Source organism: Lissotriton vulgaris, chromosome 6 (assembly GCF_964263255.1).
Source record: "Lissotriton vulgaris chromosome 6, aLisVul1.2, whole genome shotgun sequence".
Classification (NCBI taxonomy): Eukaryota; Metazoa; Chordata; class Amphibia; order Caudata; family Salamandridae; genus Lissotriton; species Lissotriton vulgaris.
The window spans coordinates 1,369,168,786-1,369,188,468 of NC_141694.1; the positions used below are offsets into that span (position 1 = coordinate 1,369,168,786).

General features: G+C 43.3%; 1 pseudogene; it reads left to right on the top strand.

Moving 5' to 3' along the window:
• The first annotated feature begins 521 nt into the window (after positions 1–521).
• Positions 522–19,683, top strand: part of LOC147708884 (transmembrane protein 201-like) — a 50,165-nt pseudogene continuing 31,003 nt past the window's right edge.

Below are 19,683 nucleotides of genomic sequence, written 5' to 3' on the forward strand. Positions count from 1 at the left end.
GCGGTTGCAAAGTGGAAGCGGTGCACGGTGTGCTGTCCGCTCGATGCGGTGTGAGCAGCGGCTCGGTGACAATCGACCAGACAGTGTTGGTGAGACCAAGGCTTGCGGTGCAGGGCAATACGGTGCTCGGTGCAGTGCTGCAGGTTGCGGTGCAAGTGACAGAACCGTGACGCCCGTTGAGGTTACGGTGCAAACTGGAAGCGGTGCAGGGTGTGGTGTCCTATCGATGCGGTGCAGGCAGCGGCTCGGTGACGTTCGTGCAGACGGTGTCGGTGAGACCAAGGCATGCGGTGCAGGGCGAGACGGTACTCGATGTGGGGCTGGCAGGCTGCGATGCAATCGACAGAGTCGGTTGGCAGGAATTGGTGCTGGCTGAGCCGGACAGCTGTGCGTGACGAGGCGGTCACAGGTATAGAGCCAACGGCTACCATGTTGGTGAGACCAGGCCAGCGAAGCGAGGCAGTGCGGCTTGCAGTACCTCTCGATGCGGTGCAGGCAGTGGCTCAGTGACGATCGTGCAGATGGCGTCGGTGACAACAAGGCTGGCAGTGCAGGGCGAGACAGTGCGGTGCGGCCTGCAGTGCCTTCAGGACACAAGGCCAGTGGCGGATTCGGATGACAGAGTCGGTCCCAGTTCCCTCTTCTCTGTGGCATCTGAAACAGCAGTACCAGGAGCAGTACCTAGAGGCTGGTGAAGTCTTTGCAGTCCCTGAGACTTCTTAACAGGAGGCCAGCTCAATTTCAGGCCCTTGGAGATACTCAGCACAAGTAGGGAAAGTTCAGTCCAGTCCTTTCACTGCCCAAGGCAGAATCAGCAGCTGCAGGCCAACCCAAAAAAGCAACAACACAACAAATGGCCAGTACTCCTCCTGGCAGCTCATCCACCTCTTCTTCTTGCCAGGTTCCTTGATTCCAGTGAGTTCTAAAGTTTTGGGGCCTGGTCCCCAATATTTATACCAGCAATTCCTTTGTCCTCTGAAGGCAGAGGGGCCTAGACCTAAGTCAAACCAGTTTGGGGTGCATTCTGCCAGTGTGCGCCTTCTTCTTTTGTCAGTGTGGGCCAGGGTCCTCAAACGCACCCCAGGAGGTGGAGCCAGGATTGTGGAAGGCAAGCCCAGCCCTATTCAGACCCAGGTGCTACTCCTCCCACCCATCCATGTGTAGAGATGCCTATTCAGCCTGTGCTGAGTCACCCTGTCTCCTGGAGTCTCCCCAGCCCCTGTCACTTACAGACCAGACAGACAATACAGAAAATAGCAGAGGCAGGCAGGATGATTAGGTCAGAAAATACCCATTTTCTAAAAGGAGTATTTTCAAACACAAAATGTTAAAACCAACTTCACCGAAAAATGCATTTTATCATTCTGAGTTCAGGCATACTAAACTCTAATTTCTACCATGTTCCCTGAGTCAGTTAGGATTCTAGGATGTTATAATCAAACTGCCCACTCTGGCCTATGGGGAACAGGTAGCCTTGCAATAGTGAAAAACAAAGTAGGCTGTAATTCGCTATCAATACATGCCACACACACCATGGCATGTCCTACCTTTCACATGCAATGCACCCTGCCCGTGGGGTTACCTTGGCCCTACCTTAGGGGTGACTCACATGTAAAAAAGGGAAGGTTTAGGGACTTGCAAGTGTGTGAACTTGTCAAGTCGACATGGCAGCCGCAGGCTGCACAGGCTCTGCAATGGCAGGTCACAGTTACACTTTAAGGGCTGTTTGCGTGGGTGATACAATCCAGTGCTGCAGGCCACCAACAGCAGTTGATTGATAGGCCCTGGCACTCACAGTGTACTTTACTAGGGACTGACACATAAATCTAATAAGCCAATCATGGAAATACCAATCCATAACACATTTTATACAGGACCACTTGCACTTTACCACTGATCAGCAGTGAGGAAAGTGCGCAGAATCATCACACCAGCAAAAACAGAGTCAAAACCGTGAGGCCAGAAAGCAAAAACTCAGGGGAAACACGCCAAAAGAAGCCAAGTAAACACACTAAAAGACGCCAAGTCCAACAGTAACGCACTGCCATAAAGAGCCTGTGCGCATTTCTACAGTTATGAAATCCACAGAACCAGGTTGAGCAGAGCTTTCACCTCAGTGGGGATAATTGAAGGGCACTCAGCACTCTCTTCCTACAAGGTATAGTAGTGGCTGAAGCCTTTGCACAGTTGGCCATGTGTAAATGCAAGAGATCTGTTCCAGTATTTGTTTTCCTCAGCCACATGCAGGAGATAAAAAAGTCAGAAGAGAAGGTATACTTGGGATTGTGCTGTGCAAGCTATTTCTTTGTGGGCAGCAGCCACTACCACCGTGCCCTCACTATTTCACGAAACCAACACTTACAATCAGTTAAGGGTAATCGTAATATCAGTAGAACAAAAGGTGTCTGTGCAATATCTTTTGTGTGCCATGTTTTAATATAATATCACTAGTGCAGCAAACAGGTACATACAAATTACACATTTTAATAATATAAAAATAAATACAAAGATTCCTAATTAGACATCGGTCCTGTGTCCAGCTACTGCACCTCCAAGACACTCTATTGCTGCCATCATCCAGGTCTGGACAAATGGGTTCATGGGAGAACATTCCCTTGGGAACAAATTAGTGAGTCCATTGGTTGATCACTCCATTCTCTGGAAACATCCTGGTTGTCTGTGAGGAGCAACATGTCTGCATTTTGAGGTGTCCACCAGGACCATAAAAAGTGCCAAAGTGGGAATTATTCAGGGGAGCATTACAACAGCTCATTACTGTCAACATGCCTTTGTACAAACCCCCTGCCATCCGAAGGACTCAAGAGGCATCACCGTCTCAACCTCTCACTAGAGGCCAGAAGGTAGCTGAAAGATGCACCACAAGTGATCACAAGAACTCCAGAGTTCTGTCTGGTAAGCACACTCACTACCTGTGATAACTTTTAATGGCTTTCTCTGTCCTAACATTTTCTTTGCTTGAGGCTGCTAGGCTCCCAGCTGATCTGCATGCTGGTCTGCTCAAGAATGTCCTGAGTGATACCTCTGGATGCATTTCTCATGTGTGCTCACACACAGTTTGTCCCCATATGTCATGTAATGGTCTGCCCCATTAATTAACAGTGCTGGTCTCCAGCAAAGTTGATGCATTGAGACTGAATCTGTAGGATGTCAGGTGTGAGATATTAAGATATTTAAGCATAGGCCATGACTTACCCTAAACCAGAAGATAAGTATATATTTTGGTTCACCTAATTTCTCTTCCCGAACTCTGATACATTTTCTGTTCAATTTGCAGAGAGTCTTTAGTGCTGAATCATTTCTTGACATGTATTTTTGTAAAGTAGATTTCCATGTGAATTCCAGCAAAGATTCTTCAAGAGTCATTATAAAAAGACACCTATAAGGGTATATACATGCTCACTATTCTTTACTAAATTATGGATTTTCACAAAGGGAATACCTTTGGTGACTATCCACAAACTGCATTTGAGAGAACATTTAGTCATATTACAATAGTGCTACTAATGTACTATAAAATACCATTCACTAACCAACTTCCATAGTTCTATGCCTTCGCCTTGACTGTTTTTTTATGTGTGCAGATCTCGGATACAAATGCAGAGATCTCCGCACACCTATGTATACGTTTTATTATACATTGTGGGAAAAATAGAGGGAAGTAGCTGGATAATGAAGAGTACTCTTGACTATAAGGGAGTAAGGAGGAGTTTAGGGGAAGGTAAGGAGGTGTTTAGGGAGGACCATGTGAACATCCACAGAATATTAACCCCACTGCTATTCACAAACTGCACTGCTATAGTTACTACTGCCAAAAAGGGCCCAAAACAGCAGTAAATGTTCTCCTGTTCAGAGCTGAAGCACCTCCAGCACCACACATGACCCTCCATTGGTACTACAACATCCTCCCTTAGAAATGGACTAAAAATAAAATTCCATAGGAACTGATGCTAAAAGAAATTACATTATTAAAACTATTTAAATATATAAATATATGTTATTTCCTGTTAAAACATTTCCTATATTTGAAAACAAAATTATTAATCGATATTAAAATACTGTATTAACCTTTTCGAAAATGTAATAAATAACACAACATCAATATTTAATAAAAAAAATTAATTACTTTCAATTAATTCCATGCATAACTTTTAATTATGTAATGCATAATAAAAAAAGTATATTTTTGACATTAGGTGTTTTTTTTAAATGTATACTTCAGAAATATCATTTTACTTTACTTGAATATATACAAAATAATTGCATTTTCATTTAAAATTAAGGTCAACTGCATTGCTCCTCATAAATGAAGTGTGGAAAAAAAGGAGAACAAGATGGTACTGTATTAAAAACTCACTGGTGTCTTGATGAGCTGACAAAAGTATTTATAAAACTCAAAATAAATCCAGAAATTTGGACTCTGAAGCCCTCTAGAGCAACGAACATCCACACCAGTCCTTCTAGGATCCTACTCTTCTAACTCTTTCTGCCAGTGCTGGAGTTTGAATAAGTGGTAGATGTCTCAGATTCCAGAGAGGACTCTACCAATGACACCGGCTCTACAAACAGAAATCAACAGGTGGCAATTCCCACTAAGACTATGAGAATCAGATAAGTGGCAGCTGCAGTGGTACTCATTCTCAAAGAGCAAATGCTTATGTTTTCAAAGGGAATATGGCGCATTATTCTATCACTGTGCAAGGGGGCCTGCTTTGTAAGGAGGATTGCTTTTGTGCAGGAAGGAGCACCTCTCTGCACAAAAACAATACAACTAAGGCTTTTTCCTCTTTCTGCAGCGCACAGAGAAAGATGAAAACTCTTGGAGAAATAAACATATTTCTCCTCATTATGCCTCACCTGGCGAGGCATATGTTTTTAGCACATTCCCAGGTCTATCACTCGCTGTAAATCTGGTAATGCATCAAAATCCATTGATGTTGCTTAATGAACATCCACGCAATGCCCATGGACAAGCTTTCTTGATGCAGAGTAATTCTACACAGTGATTTGTGCTGAGTTGTATTACTTGAGATTTATAAAACCACTCAGGGCCATGCAGGGTGGCCTAGCGTGGCTTCAAAAAATCTCATTTTGAAATTGTGTTGCTCTTGCACCATGCTGCTTGCCATCTCTTGAACACCTTGTGCTCCTGAGATCTAGGAGGAGCAGGTACAATAAATACATTACGAGCGCTAAAGCGATCTTCTTCAGAAGTCAATTGATAAAGCCAGAAACAGTCTAAAAAAGCTTTTTGAAATAATTGAACTCCAATCCAACAATCTTCCCATTCTTTTGCCAACGGCCTCCGTTATACAGCCAAATTGTGATGATTTCTGTTACTTTTTCCTTGGAAAGATGGATAAGATTAAAACTGACCTCCAGATATCAATGAACCAGCTGACAGACCCTTTCCCTCCCTCCCCCCAGTCACCCCCTGCTCTGAGGTACACTCCCAAAAATAGAGCCTCCTTGAGCCTTTTCACACCCTTTGACGAAATCTCTATAAATAGCACACTTACTACACTTAAACCCTCTAACCACTTCAATGACCCGCTACCACCCAGGTTCTTCAATGAAATGAAGAGGTCTCTAGGTCCATTCTTGACCAAGATTGTAAATGCCTCCTTACAGCAAGTTGTGATTCCTGACTGTCTAAAGGCTGGCCATGTTATGCCCATTCTTAAAATACTCTCTGCTGAGCAAGACAACCGTAATAACTTCAACCCAATCACTACCATTCCTACGCTATCGAAGCTGCAAGAGAATTGTGTCCATGTCCAACTCTGTAGCCACATTAATCAATACCAGCTTCTTGATCAATTCCAATCGGGCTTTTGCAAGGGTCATTGTACCGAAATGGCCATTACCCACATAATTGCTGATGCTCTAAAAATGCTGGACCGAAATGAAGCTTGCTTTCTAATCCTCCTTGACCTCTCGTCGGCTTTTGATACTGTCAAACATGACAACCTCCTGGAAATACTGGAACGGAGGATGGGTCTCTCAGGATCAGTTCTGAATTAGTTTACCTCATTTCTTCATAACAGATGGCAAAGAATTAAAGTCAATCACTCCCTCTCCAGTTCTTCTCCGATCACTCTCGGGGTCCCTCAAGGGTCCTCACTCTCACCCACGCTCTTCAACTTGTTCATGGAGCCCTTAGTGCGAATGCTCAAATCATCCAATATACTGTATCACATGTACGCGGACGATACTCAATTGTACTTGAAAATCTCCTCCCCCAAAGACATCAATTCACTCGATTCGACCCTACTCAAAACCCAACACTGGTTGACTTCCAATCATCTCAATCCATTAAAACGGAATTCCTCCATATTTCTCCTCCCAAAGAGACCTTGACTATTACTGAATATATGAGGCAGCTTACGGCTCTCAACTGTGTTCCACACATCATTGACTCTACCAAATTTCTTGGAATAATACTTGATGAGGCCCTGAGCATGCAGGAACACATCAGCGCTGCCACCAAAGGAGCGAACTTCCAAATGAGCATACTTTGATGAGAAAGTTAAAACCCTTCCTTCCTCCGGAAGACTTGAAGTCTGCTGTGCAAGCATTAGTCATCTCCAGATTGGAGTATGGGAGCTCAACTCTCTCTGGGCTTCCACGCTACAAGTTGGCTCAGCTGAGGGCCTCTCTGAACTCAGCGGCTAGGCTCATCTCTGGATCCAAAAGAAATAGCCACATCACGCCGGATTTGAAATCTCTAAACTGGCTTCCTATTGAGGCTAGGATTCATCTTAAAATTGCTTGCATGGCTCAGAAAGCCCTTCACCTTAACACTCCTCTGTACCTCGCCTAGAAACTGAAACTTTCGTGAGGTTGCAGATCTTTGAGGAGCTCTAGAACTTTACTGCTGAAACCACAAAATGTGCAAAGAAAGAAAACCTAAACCGAGCCTTTTCCCGTATCGCCCCAAAAATCTGGAACGCCCAACCTCCGGAAATCAGACTGAATCCCTCAACGTCCTCCTTCAAAAAAGAAGTCAAAGCACTTCTTATGCATACGTTCTGAACCTGTATTGTAACTACTCCCCCGGAAACAACGCGCTGAGACCACCTCCTCACACATCTGCTAATTTACTGTATTTACTGTATTTATGTCTTGTTCTATTATCGCAGAACTCTTGTTTACCCAATTACCCTGCTCTGTCAGATTTTTTTTCCGTAATTATGTGAAGCGTTCTGATACCCACTTGGGTCACGTTTGCGCTATAAAAAACATTATAAATAAAAAAATAAAGAGTGATGCAAAGGGGATTGTAAATATGACCTTAAGTTTTTTTAGGGAAAGACAGAAGTTTTTCTATTATTCCCCAATCCAACAGTAGGAAATAGGTAGGATGTGCTTGCAGTGCTGCATTTGTTTGGGCTCAAAAAGCCAGACATTAATTTTCCTCAGCCTTCCTTGAGACCCAATGCAGTTCCATCCATTCGGAAAAATATTGCTTCAGAGTGATGCTTGCAAGAGGAACACAGTTGTATTTTTTCACCCATGTGTAGAATGCTTTGGGCCTCACTCACAAAGGGAGCAGTAAATCTGAAGATGTCAGTCTACGACTTGGCAAGGGTGCAGATGCTTGACTTTCAGAAATTCATAACGCTTTCCCGAAGGTATGTGGCAAGGGTGATAGTCACTTACCTCGAGACCAAAATCTGCAAAATCTTTGTGAACTCTTGTGTGGGACAATGTGGAGTCATTTCCACTAGCACAATTATACATGTTGTACAATAATGCATGGTGAAATACCATTGCCTTTGCACAAGGACACAATTATACATGTTGTACAATACTGCATGGTGAAATAAAATTGCCTATGCGCAAGGTCACAATTTTAAAATAATTTCCCTCCAAATCAATCCCTTTCCATTCATTAACACACATGTTACAGGTGCTTGGAAAGAGATTTACTCCTTGCCTACAGGAGTAGCCCCTGTCCATGTTCACGGTCGAAGAGGTGAGAACATCTGCAACTCTTAACTTTGTATCTATTCCCATAGTTTTCCAGGGAAATCTAACTCCATACACCCATTGTCCATTTACTAGGATTTACTCACGCACAATATAATTCGGTATGAGTAAAATATTTTCAGCTGGAAGATCACCTTTTGAAAATACTTTGGAGCCATTTTCTTTTGTATGTTTGAATATCTTTATTCGGCAATTTATCACCATAAAAGAATACATATACATGACATTTCAAATACCAATAAAAGATTATAAAATACAGTAGAAGCATGGACACCTCATTCGTCAATTTCCTGGCAATAAAATCGTCCTCAACTAATGGAACCTCCAAATTGTAGTTTCAGTAAGCGGGAACGTGTCATCCACGCACTTCCCAAAAATGTAGCCACCCCACAGATCATGCTGGCAGATGAAGAATCTGTAGAGAGGACACGTAGTGCCTGGCTATGGCACCTCAGCCCTAATTCCCTACAGACGGGTTTCAACCAGAATTTCCGCGCCCCTTTATAAGCTGGGCAGGCGTATGTCCGTATTGCACGTGAAAAAGGCTCTGTGAATGTGGCTCTTCGTGCTGTGTTCATGTGGTAACACATAAAATACGTGTTTTCGATTTTGCTTTGATGCATTCTAGCAAAGGGTAAACAGAGATACAAATAGAGTGAGGGTGAGAGGGATTTTGGGCTGCGCGCCGTGTTGCCTTGTAATCTATTGGTAGTTGCAAGGCAAAACACTAAAGGTCTCGAATCTTCCACAAACTCATTTTTACAAAGGGCGCATCCCTTTCTTTCCCAGAGCAAGTCAATTATATATTTTGTTCAAGGCACATGAGTAATTTTCCTCTGTGTTCCTGGATGTCTCAATTGCTTGAGGGCAAATGCCATTTTCAATTCAGTGTATTTCTTACTTTCTTTATGTCTGGCAAACTCCTGGGGAACCATTAGACATGATTAACTTCTTCTGTTTCAGTAATATTGCACATGAGTTGATTGTTAAGATTTCTGCCCAGAGTGCCCAAGGATCCAATCTGCCCTCATAGAATGTGCAATGTATTTTAATTTACTGTCACAGATTATTTATGAGATGACTGACAATGTAAAATGCAGTTCCAGGCTCTGCCGTACGTGCAGCTCATACTTCGCTTAGCAGCTTCATGTCTTTCACTCCACCTGCACACCAGAAGTGCGGCACGCTAACATAAACTAATTAACCTCTATAAACACAGGCACTGGCAAAACCGATAGGACTGGCTTTAATATGCTAACCCATCAAGCATAGCCATTCACACATCTGTTTACATGCGCTGCGGGCACAAATGATGGGTGGCACTTTAAAGCCAACCCTATCGGCATTGTCAGTGATGGGGAAAAAGTAAAGTAACCAAAAGCATCTTGCATTTGCATTGATTATTTTTTTAATGCGATTTAATATAGCGCAAACTTTACCCGAAGGTGTCAGAGCGCTTTATATGAGAACCAGTTGCAAAACATAAGGATTTAGGATTACATGCGTTACATAAAAGATACACACAAAAAAAAAATCAAATGTACAAGATGTAAAGTCACACAAAAAAGAGACTGGTGATTATAGTTATCTCTATATACATAGGGAAGGGATATGAATGGATATACTCTAAGCGTCACATAGGAATGGTAGACAGTACAAGGGTCTACTGCATATACTAGTGATTATCTCTATATACATAGGGAAGGGATACAAATGGATATACTCTAAGAGTCACAAAGGAATGGTAGAGAGTACAAAGGTCTACTACATATACTAGTGATTAGAGTTATCTCTATATACATAGAGAAGAGATACAAATAGATATACTCTAAGAGGCCCTCCAGAATCTTGCCCGTAAGTGGTTGTGTTGCCAAATGTCCCTGGTTTGGCCCCCAGAGCTACAGAGTCTATGTCTGAATTGAAGAACAAGGTGACACAATGGATCCATTATAATGCTAAGTGTGGAACTAATTTGTTCAAGGATGTTCTTTTTGATAGGAGGGTTAGAGGAGTAGGCCTTCCTCCTGCCCCAGGGTCTGCAAAATTGTAAGGTTTTGTCACCCTAAAGTTGATGGAGAAATCTTGGCTCAAGCGAGAGAAGGTAACATTCAGGCCGGGGCACTAAGGATGCTGCCTCTGGATGTAATCTATAAACATTTGAACCAGTAAATTCAAGTCTTGGGAACAGACAACTCTCTCTTCAGCCTTTGTATCCCGCAGATCAATTCCTGTCTATTAATAGATTCTTAGCTTTATCCGGTTTCAAGGACAATGATTGACAAAAGGTTGCGGGCAGCATGTTACCTTTGGCCCTGGGCCTTCTGAGTCTTCTTCCTTTGAGACCTCTAGTTTGTGTCCTAAAAATGTATTACCCCAACAATGTAGGCCTCCCAACTGGGCAGAGCTGCATAGGCCGGCAACTTGACCTCCCCATTGTCTTCCCTGGTCCGATAGGTGTGCAGATACTTCATGGGGGACTAAAAAGCTCTGTTGAGGTAAAATATAAAGCGGTCCAAGGCAATGGGGTCCCCGGGGCCAAAATTGGTCTGAGGAGGGGGCCACACGGCCCCCTCCCATTAAAAAAAATATATATACATGCCTGGCCCCGGGGGGTGGGGTCCGGGGCTGTATTTAGCCATTGAGGGAGGTCACGGGCCCCTCCTGTTTTTTTAATAAAAAATAAGGGTCACACCCCAGGGGATGGGGTGCCTGGGGGCCAAAATGGTCCAGGAAAGTGTGTTCATGAAGCCCCCCTCCCTAAAAACAAAACAAAAGAAAAAAAAAACAGCAACTCGCAGGAGGCCCGCCCCTTTCTTCACTACTCTGCAAATGCGCCTCCTGGTGTGTTCTTGGTTTGATTATGTAGTCCCCTTGGCTGTTGAGGGTCTGTAGGGGCCAAAAAGGTATTCTGTTACCTCCAGTAAGCCCTACACAATGGGATTGCTGAGAGGTGGTCTTAAGCCATGCCCCATTTCTTCACCACTAAGCAAATGCACCTTTCGGAGCACTGCTGGTGTGGGATGAGGTCACCTTGTCTCCCGAGGTCCTCAGGACTAAAGTAGACTTCTCCCCCCAACAAGTAGTGTGCCACCAAAAAACTCTTAGTAAACCCATTATGTGGGACTCGCTGGAGGTAACCAAAGAGTTAGTTGACCCCCAAGGACCCTCAATTGCCAAGTGGATTTTATCCCCTACTAGTAGTGTGTCAGGAGATGAGTTTGCAGAGTGGTGGAGAAAGGGGGCGAGGCCTGCTTTCAGGTCTCAGCAGTCCTGCTGATTGGGACTCACTGGAGGTAATACGAAGGGTAGTTGCCCCCCAAGGACAACCTTTAGAGTCTCATTATACTTATGTCCAGCTGGAATACTCACAGCAGCGGCAGCATGGACAAATTAAATTCATGCGTCTGGTTTAAAAAAAGTTTCTCAATCAATGCTTGGATCCCACGGCTCCACTGCTCAGCCTAAGCCTTCTTTGCGGTGCCCGTCTCCAAGTCTGAGTAGTATTCCTAGGGTGGGAGCCCGGCTGATAGTGGACGATCCAAAGTCCCCACCAAAGGAATCACTGCTCCTAGAGCTGAACTTTACTCCACCGTTGCCTCTCTCTCGTCTCCATCGTCTTGCTCCAAACTTTGGGGCACACCTGCCTTATACTTCAAAGAAAAATGCGGCAATGCTGGTGTGATACCTAATCACTGGTGGTGCTCAGAAGCAGCGCTGCAGCCAGCACAAAAATTTCAAAAGCATATTCCAAACTCCATTATGAGAATGAAAACCAACACTCGTGCTCAAGGTAAACAAGCCTGTTTATTGGGTCAAGTTACCCCAGATGCAGGAACACAGAGATACGCTTTTCAGCAGTGAAACTGCCTTTTTCAATCTGCAATCCACCCGCTTGATGCTCCATTTAAAGTTAAAAACGAATAGACATAGACCATATACTAAACCAATAGTAGCAGCTTTAAAAGGAATGTGTGTTGGTGTGCGACCTTTATAGTTTCTATAGCACATTCCATTTGCTTCTCAGAATACTACTGAACTGAACATAGAACTCGTAAATGAGTCATTTCAAAAGAAAACAATTACAACGTTCAATTGTTGTTACTGAGAGCAGTTCCCATGGTGAGTATTGGTGTACCGTCACAAAGCATAATATTGCATTAAAAATCTGGACTGGAATTTATTTCAAGTCCTCTTCTACTCTGCAAATTGAGCATTCAAAACATATTCTGTTCAACCAGAAATGCTGTGTTGTATTTGTTAAGAGATTCATTATTATACACTAATAGGAGTAATGCCCCTCCTGTCCAGATGACCTATATATATATATATTAAGATAATCAGTCATATCATGACATAGTTACTTACACATTCAGTGGCACTCTCAGAGACAGTCTGATATAGTTATTTAGATATCTACTCAAGTACCGAAACTCTAAGTCACCTATACAAACAAGTAGCCATTTAAGCATGTTTTGGGCCTTCTACTGCACAGGCTGTGTGTACAGTTTTAATGCCAGGTTGAGTAGCCATTTAAGATTGCTTGCCAAGTCTTAAACTACCTTTTTTATACATAAAAGTCACTGATAGTGTAGGTTGTAGGTAGACATACACTGACGCGCACACTGACACACCCATGCACACTCAAATGTAAACAGAATCCACCCAGGAAAACACTGATGCATACACTAACATACTCAAGCACACACTTATGTGTACACTAACACACCCAGGCATAGAATCATGCTTACAGGAAGATAACCAGACATACACTGATGCATCCACTGAAACATCCAGGCACATACTAAATCATACATTTACACACCCAGGCACACACTCACGCATACACTAATACACCCAGATACACACTTGCATGCACTGACACACCCGAGCACACACTGATGCATGCATGGACACACCCAGGCAAATACTCATTAATACCCTCACATATCCATATACTCACTTATGCATGCACTAACACTTTTGTATTTGTTTATTAACCGATCAATTAATTAAAATTATTACAGTAAAAAAAGGATGACATATAAAAACTAAAAACATAATACTAAAAGCAACTGTTTATCTTACGTAAAATTGAGGCAGCACCCCTGTGCCAGCATGATTGTCCCTCCACGGGGGTTATAGTCAATGCCAGGTTCCCTTGCACAATTTCATGAAGTCCTCTTTTTAAGCCTCACTGGGTAAACAGCTGTATGGAATAAAGGACATCAACTCTTACAATCCTTTTGGCCCTCGCTAATGTTGACGTGGTCATGGACTGGCAGGCTAGGGGTGTTTTAGGTCCACTGAGCCTGCTTCTTCCAGGTTTGTAGTACCCTTCACCAGATTTTTGTAGCTTTCATTAGCTGCTTTTAGAGCGATCCTGATTTGATGAGTACATTTTGCCAATCTTGCTAGTGTTGTGTTGGTAATGGAAAGGCACAAGGCTGACGCTCCACTGCAAGACTTTATTCCATTCGCAATACAGATTGGACGCAGGAATCACCAATGATCTTAGTTAAAATTCGGGCAGCAACATAGGAGATGCAGCCAGGATTCCCTCGTGTAGGGGCATAGTCTGCAGTTTGTAGATTCCCCCTTACGGGCCCATACGGCTTTGAAGTCAGCAATTCCTAGTATTGTTAGCCTCATATAGAGTATTTTACTTTGGGCAGTAGAGTGAGAGCCACACTTAGGTAAGGTTGTGCTTTGCCTACTTTGTAGGAGTTATTCAGAGGGTCTAGGTGGGCTCTTGAGTGGAGATATTTGATATCCAGATCAAAGGAGGTTTTTCGGACTTGCTGGTTTATGGATCTTTTCCAAGCATTTAGAGGATGTCCGTCTGTGGAATGCTGTCTTCCTTGATCCTCAGTGTTGTAAGTGCTTTTCATAGGCTGATGCGCCAGGCGGTGCCTGACCCTTCGAAGATTGTTCTCAGGTGGTGTTTAAAAGAGTGGATCGGGGCCTTTAGTATCCTTAAGTATAACTTTATAATCTCCCCCTGGCATGTCATGTGTGGCCTAGCTAAGCCTAGCTCCAGTCTTAGCCTTGCGTTCCTGGCTGACCTTGGGATGTAGAGCACAGTTTTGTATGCCTTTACTTGGGCTGAGTATAGGGCAGCATCCAGTAGATCGGGAACGGCCTGTTGGCCGTAGCTAATAGCTGGAGATAGTTTGGCTTTTAGGACAGTTAATATTGGGCCAGCAGACGGCCAGTCAAGTGGTGGCTTAATTGTTTTAATAGGTGTGTGACCTTGCTGGCCTTTGAGCTCAATTGTTTCAGATGGGCCTTCTCCTTGGCCCGCTCTGTCAGCCAAACTCCTAAGTAATTGTATGAATCCACCGTGTTGATTTGTAGATTGCCCATTAGCCATTGTGTGTTCATCTTCCGATGGTATGTCCCGAAAATGACTACCTTGGTCTTTCCTTGGTTGACAGTCAGGTTGTTGGTGTTGTTAAAGCTGCTTAAAGCATTTAGGGCTCTTTGTAGGCCCACCCTTGTATGATCCAGTATAGCTGTATCGTCAGCGTATTGTAGCACCGGCAACCTCATGCTTACTTGTTTTGGAGCTACAAGACTAGCTACTTTTAGGCCTCCCCCAGATCTGCTGTGTAGAGGTTGAAGAGGATGGGGGCCAGCACGCATTCTTGCCTCAACCCATTCACCGTGTATATTTTGGGGGACACTGTGCGGCCGCTCGTTTTGAGGTAAATTCATAGAGAGATCTGATTGCCTTCAATAAGTTTGGTGGGATGCCCCAGTTTTCTAACTAACACCATAGTCATTTCCGGACCACTTTATCGAAGGCTGTACTATAGTCCACAAAACAGCAGAAAAGCGGTGGGTGATTCTTCAGGGTTGCCTGGGATCATAAGTAAGTCAATGCCAATATGTTGTCCGAAGTTGATGACTGTGACCTGAAGCTGGTCTGGTAGTAGGGTATTATGCTTTTTTCTTCGGCCCACTTCTCCAAGTCCTTCAGTTGTAGTTGAGCATATGCCTTTGCTTCCAGGTCAAGCAAGGCTATTAGCCTGTAGTTTGATGGCTTGAGTCAATCCCCTTTTTTGAAAATCGGTATCAAAATTGAACCCTTCCAAGAATCAGGAGTTATGGCTGTCAAGAAGGTGTTATTATAGAGCAGAGTTAGGATTTCTGCCCAGATGTCGGAGGCCATTTAAAGACCGGTGCTGGGTCCTTAATAGTCTTGATGACCATTTGCAGGTTTGTCCATTCGGCTCGAATGCCTTGCGCTGCCGCCTGGGTACCAATAACCATTGGCAATTTGCCTGGGCTGTGGGTCGTGTCACCTGGGTTAGCATTTGCTGGCCCAGGTCGTCCTTCTCTGCTGCTGGACCCCTCTCTGCTGGCTGTGTTAGTTGGTGTGAGTACGTATAGCTGCTTCACGTATGTCATCCAATCTTTTTTGGCTATGCTATTTTCTCTCTGGGCCCCTTGATTGCTCAGCTGGTTTATGTGTCTCCATAATCCTGCGAGGATCTTTTCCTTGAGCAGGGAAAAGACTCTGAGCAATTCCCTTTCTGTATGAGCATTTTTATGTACCCATATCTTTTTCCTTAGGGCTGCCCTCAATGACGCCACGGATGGGCCCTCTGATTGATTGCCCTGTCTTTTCTTTGTTGCGAGTGCCTTACGGAGTAGCCATTTACTTTCTTGTATGCCTTTATTTGACCAGCTGCAGCCTGATCTTGTTTGCCCATTAGCCCTGGTGCAGTGGGGCTGGGGGTTCCTGAACTTTGCTAGTAATTCCTTAACAATGTTCTCCCAGTTTTTTATGGGAGAACATGTAGGGGACAGGCGTTCTTCATGTTTTTGTTCCATCCATGTTTGGAGAGTATGCTCTGGGAGGTTGATGGCTGACGGGACTTCCAACTAAAACACTGCTCTCAGTGGCCTGTGATCTCTGTCCATTTGATCTTCAACTACAAAGTCTTTCAATTTGGCCGCTAGCCCTTCACTGGCCATGATGTAGTCGATCCTTTAAAAATTCTGAAAAGTGGGCAAGGGTTCCCAGGTGTTTAAACAGGCTTTTTTCCATGTCTAAGTTGAGATCAGTTTGTGATTATTGAGAAGGTATTGGAGGGCTGCTGCCCTGCCTTGGCCTTGAGGAGGGGAGCCAGCTTTGTCGAGGTCCCTCGGATAGAAGTCCCCAGCTAGGATAACCTGATTTGATGGATGCTTGAATAGTAGGTCATCTATTTTCCATGTTAATATTCCCAGCTGATGCTTCATGGTGGTCTGTGTGGGATCGATATAACAATAAATTATCAACAAGTGCGTTGGGTGTGAACTCTGGACCAGGCCTTAAATCTGTAGAGTTTGCAGCCCTGATGAGTACAGGTTAATATCTGTAGCTTCAAGGGCGCATTCGTGTTTAATGAAAACAGAAAGGTCGCCCGCCGGTCTGCCGAAGAGGTTTCTTTTTATAGCTGGTACAAAGTGCACTAACACACCCAGGGCCACAGTGATGCACAGAGGAACACATGTCATGTAGTTACACATTGATCCAAGAGTGAGGGCCCGATTATGTCTTTGGTGGTGCAGCGCCAGGTCTGCCCTGCCGCTGCACCCCCAACGCTGTGGACAGATTAGGAGTATCCTCCTGTCTGGCAGCCAGACTTTTGGCCTTCCCACAGCAGTGCTTCAGAAAATGGGCACAGCAGTGGGAATGCCAAAAACAGTTCCTGCACAGCATGGACTCTAAAGTCCATGCCATGCAGGAACTGGGTTGCATGCACACAGGGGGCCCCCTTTATTTCTTCTCTGCCACAGTGTTCATGGAGAAGGAACCACAATGACACCTCTGGAAGAGAGGAAACTCGCAATATGCTTGGCGAGACTGCAACAATCTCACCAAGCATATTATGGCCTCCTGACTGCCGCAACAGCACCTGGAATTGGTGGTTCCCTGACGGTTGCGGTGGTGCAATGGCAGCCCAACCACCCTAAATATAATAGGGCAGTCGAGAGACCGCCACCGTGCCTCCAAAAGTCTGGCGGTCTATGGACTGCCAAACTCATAATCGGTCTCTAAGAGACCCAGGCACATACTAATCCATACTCTGACACACCCAGGCAGACAGGAATGCATGCGCTGACATACCCATACACAGTGAGACACATACAGTAGCACACCCAGGCACACACACTGATATATATTCACTAACACATCCAAGCAGACACTGACGGATACATTGACACACCCAGGTGCACACTCATATATAGTATAACATACCTAATGACACACTTATGCCTACACTGACACACCAAGTCACACACTGATCAATGCACTAACATACCCATACAGATACTGATACATAGTGTGTTACAACCAGGCATACACTGATCCATATGTTGACACACCCAGACACACATTGATTTAAGCCTGAAAAGTAACAGACTAATGCCCAGATGCATCAACCTTTTTAGGAAGTGCAAACGGTGCGATTCGCATAAATCGGCCTTTTGCACTTCCTAAATTGGTTACTGGGATGCATCAAGCATTTTTTGGAAATCGCTTTTTTTTGCGAGTTCCAAAAAATGCGATTGCTGTTAAGGAATCGCAAATTTGCGATTCCTTAACAGCAATGCATCATCCTCAAAACATTTGCGATTTTAAAAATTGCAAATGCAAATTACCACGAAGTTGAACTTCGTGGTAATTTGCAAAAATGTTTAAAAACGCATAAAAATGCATTTTTTAAACGTGTACGTTACAGGCACACATGTCCTTAGGACATGTGTGTATGTAACTCACATGTAAAAGTGCATTTCATGGGTGCAGGGGGGGTCCTTTGGACCCCCCTCTCCACCCTTGAAAGGCTTTGATGCATTCCGATTTGAAATTGCGAATTCGCAATTCCCATTCATTCCTATGGGCATTTCAGCCCATAGGAATGAATGGGAATATCGGAATCGCTATTTGGAACTCGCAATTTTATTGGAATTCGGTAAAAATTGCGATTTTTACCGAATTTCAATAAAATAGCGAAATTAATGATGCATTACCATTTGCGATTCCTTAATTGCGATTCCTTATTTTTCGCAATTAAGGAATCGCAAATGACAACGTTGATGCATCTAGGGGTTAAAGTGGCTATAGCAACATAACATACCTGTTTATGTAGGTACTTAAATGGTCAAATTATGTATTGTAATAGTATATAATGAAAAGCATAATTGTATTTATTTCTTTTTTTCTCACCAGCCATCTAGGTATACTTAAAAAAGATAGTTATAATGCTAAAAAAACAGACAAAAGGAAGAAGCAGATGAAAGGATACAATCTCCTTACAACTAAGAGTGAAAGGGGACATAATGCAGAGAATGTGTTTAATGAGAAAAAAGTTGCTGTAAGAAAACTAAAGTTTATTAAAATAGTATGTGGAAAAATGCAAAGTGAGCAAAACCAGACAAATAAAAAGTAAAGTTATAAATCAGCTAAGAAAGGAGAAAAACTAAGTGACAGCAACATTAATAAATCATATAAGAAAGGATATAGTTTACCAAGAAGACAACAGCAATTTGAAGAAATAGGAATCAGGGTCATATTATGAAGATGCAGCGATAATTATTGCTGAACGCGCTTAGCGTTTTTTTTGCTATCACTGGATTATATCGCCATGATAGCATTGTATTAACAACGCTTAGCACATTGGTGATATAAAATCCAGCGATAGTGGGAAAAGATTGTCGGTAGAACTGTGAAAATCAATGCAAAACAGAGAAAAGCTTGTTGATACGACCATGTGGCCTTAACCATATAATCCACCTCCCATGTTAAATATGCCTTAGTCAGGAATTTAGCAGACATTAGATTCCTGCGTTAATGGTGAGATAGTGCAATTATTTTAATCGCTACGATGGTCTGGCCTTGTTATAAATATCGCGAAGCTGCGTTAGTGCTATTTTCCCGTGAAGTTTTGTGAGACACGTCTACTTTGCATCTCATTAACGATGCGATGCGAGGCATGAGTAAAACGGGTGCGAAAACAGGGAAACACGCGCTAGCTTGTCCTTGATAACAATGCGATGAAATTATTGCCGCTTTTCGTCCGAAAACGGATGCTAAAGTAGCAATAATTTTATCGCCCCCTCTTGATAATATGCCCCAGAATGTTTCTTAGTAGGATAATTCAGAATTTGGTACAAACCATGAGGCAGTTTAAAAGGAGAAGAGAAGGAGTCAAACAAACATAACATGTTGAGGCTATAGTTAGTAAAGCATTTGCCCTGAAGAGGAAGCTGTTTGTTTTGATTATGAACAAGATGAGAACACTGGATAAAACAGGGTTGTCTATGAAGAGAAAAAGCCCCAAAAAACCTTGTAAATTGAACACATTTTTATAAAATTTTCGAAGGTGATTGGAAGCATACTTCCAGTACTGAGCGTTTCTTTAATGAAGAAAGCTACTTGCAAGAGAACACATTACCACATGCAGTTGAAACAAGTGATCAATATTATGAAGTGAAAGATGGTACTCCCATTCTAAAACAGGAGATAGTTCCTAGGAATGTAGAGGAAGTGATAGCTGAAGAGGCACAATGAAGGTATAGACAGACTCCTGTTTATAAATGGAACTTTAGTATGTGCACAGTTCATCAGGAATCATTGATATCTATTTTGAGAAGTTTCCTACTAACTTTACGTGTAAAAAG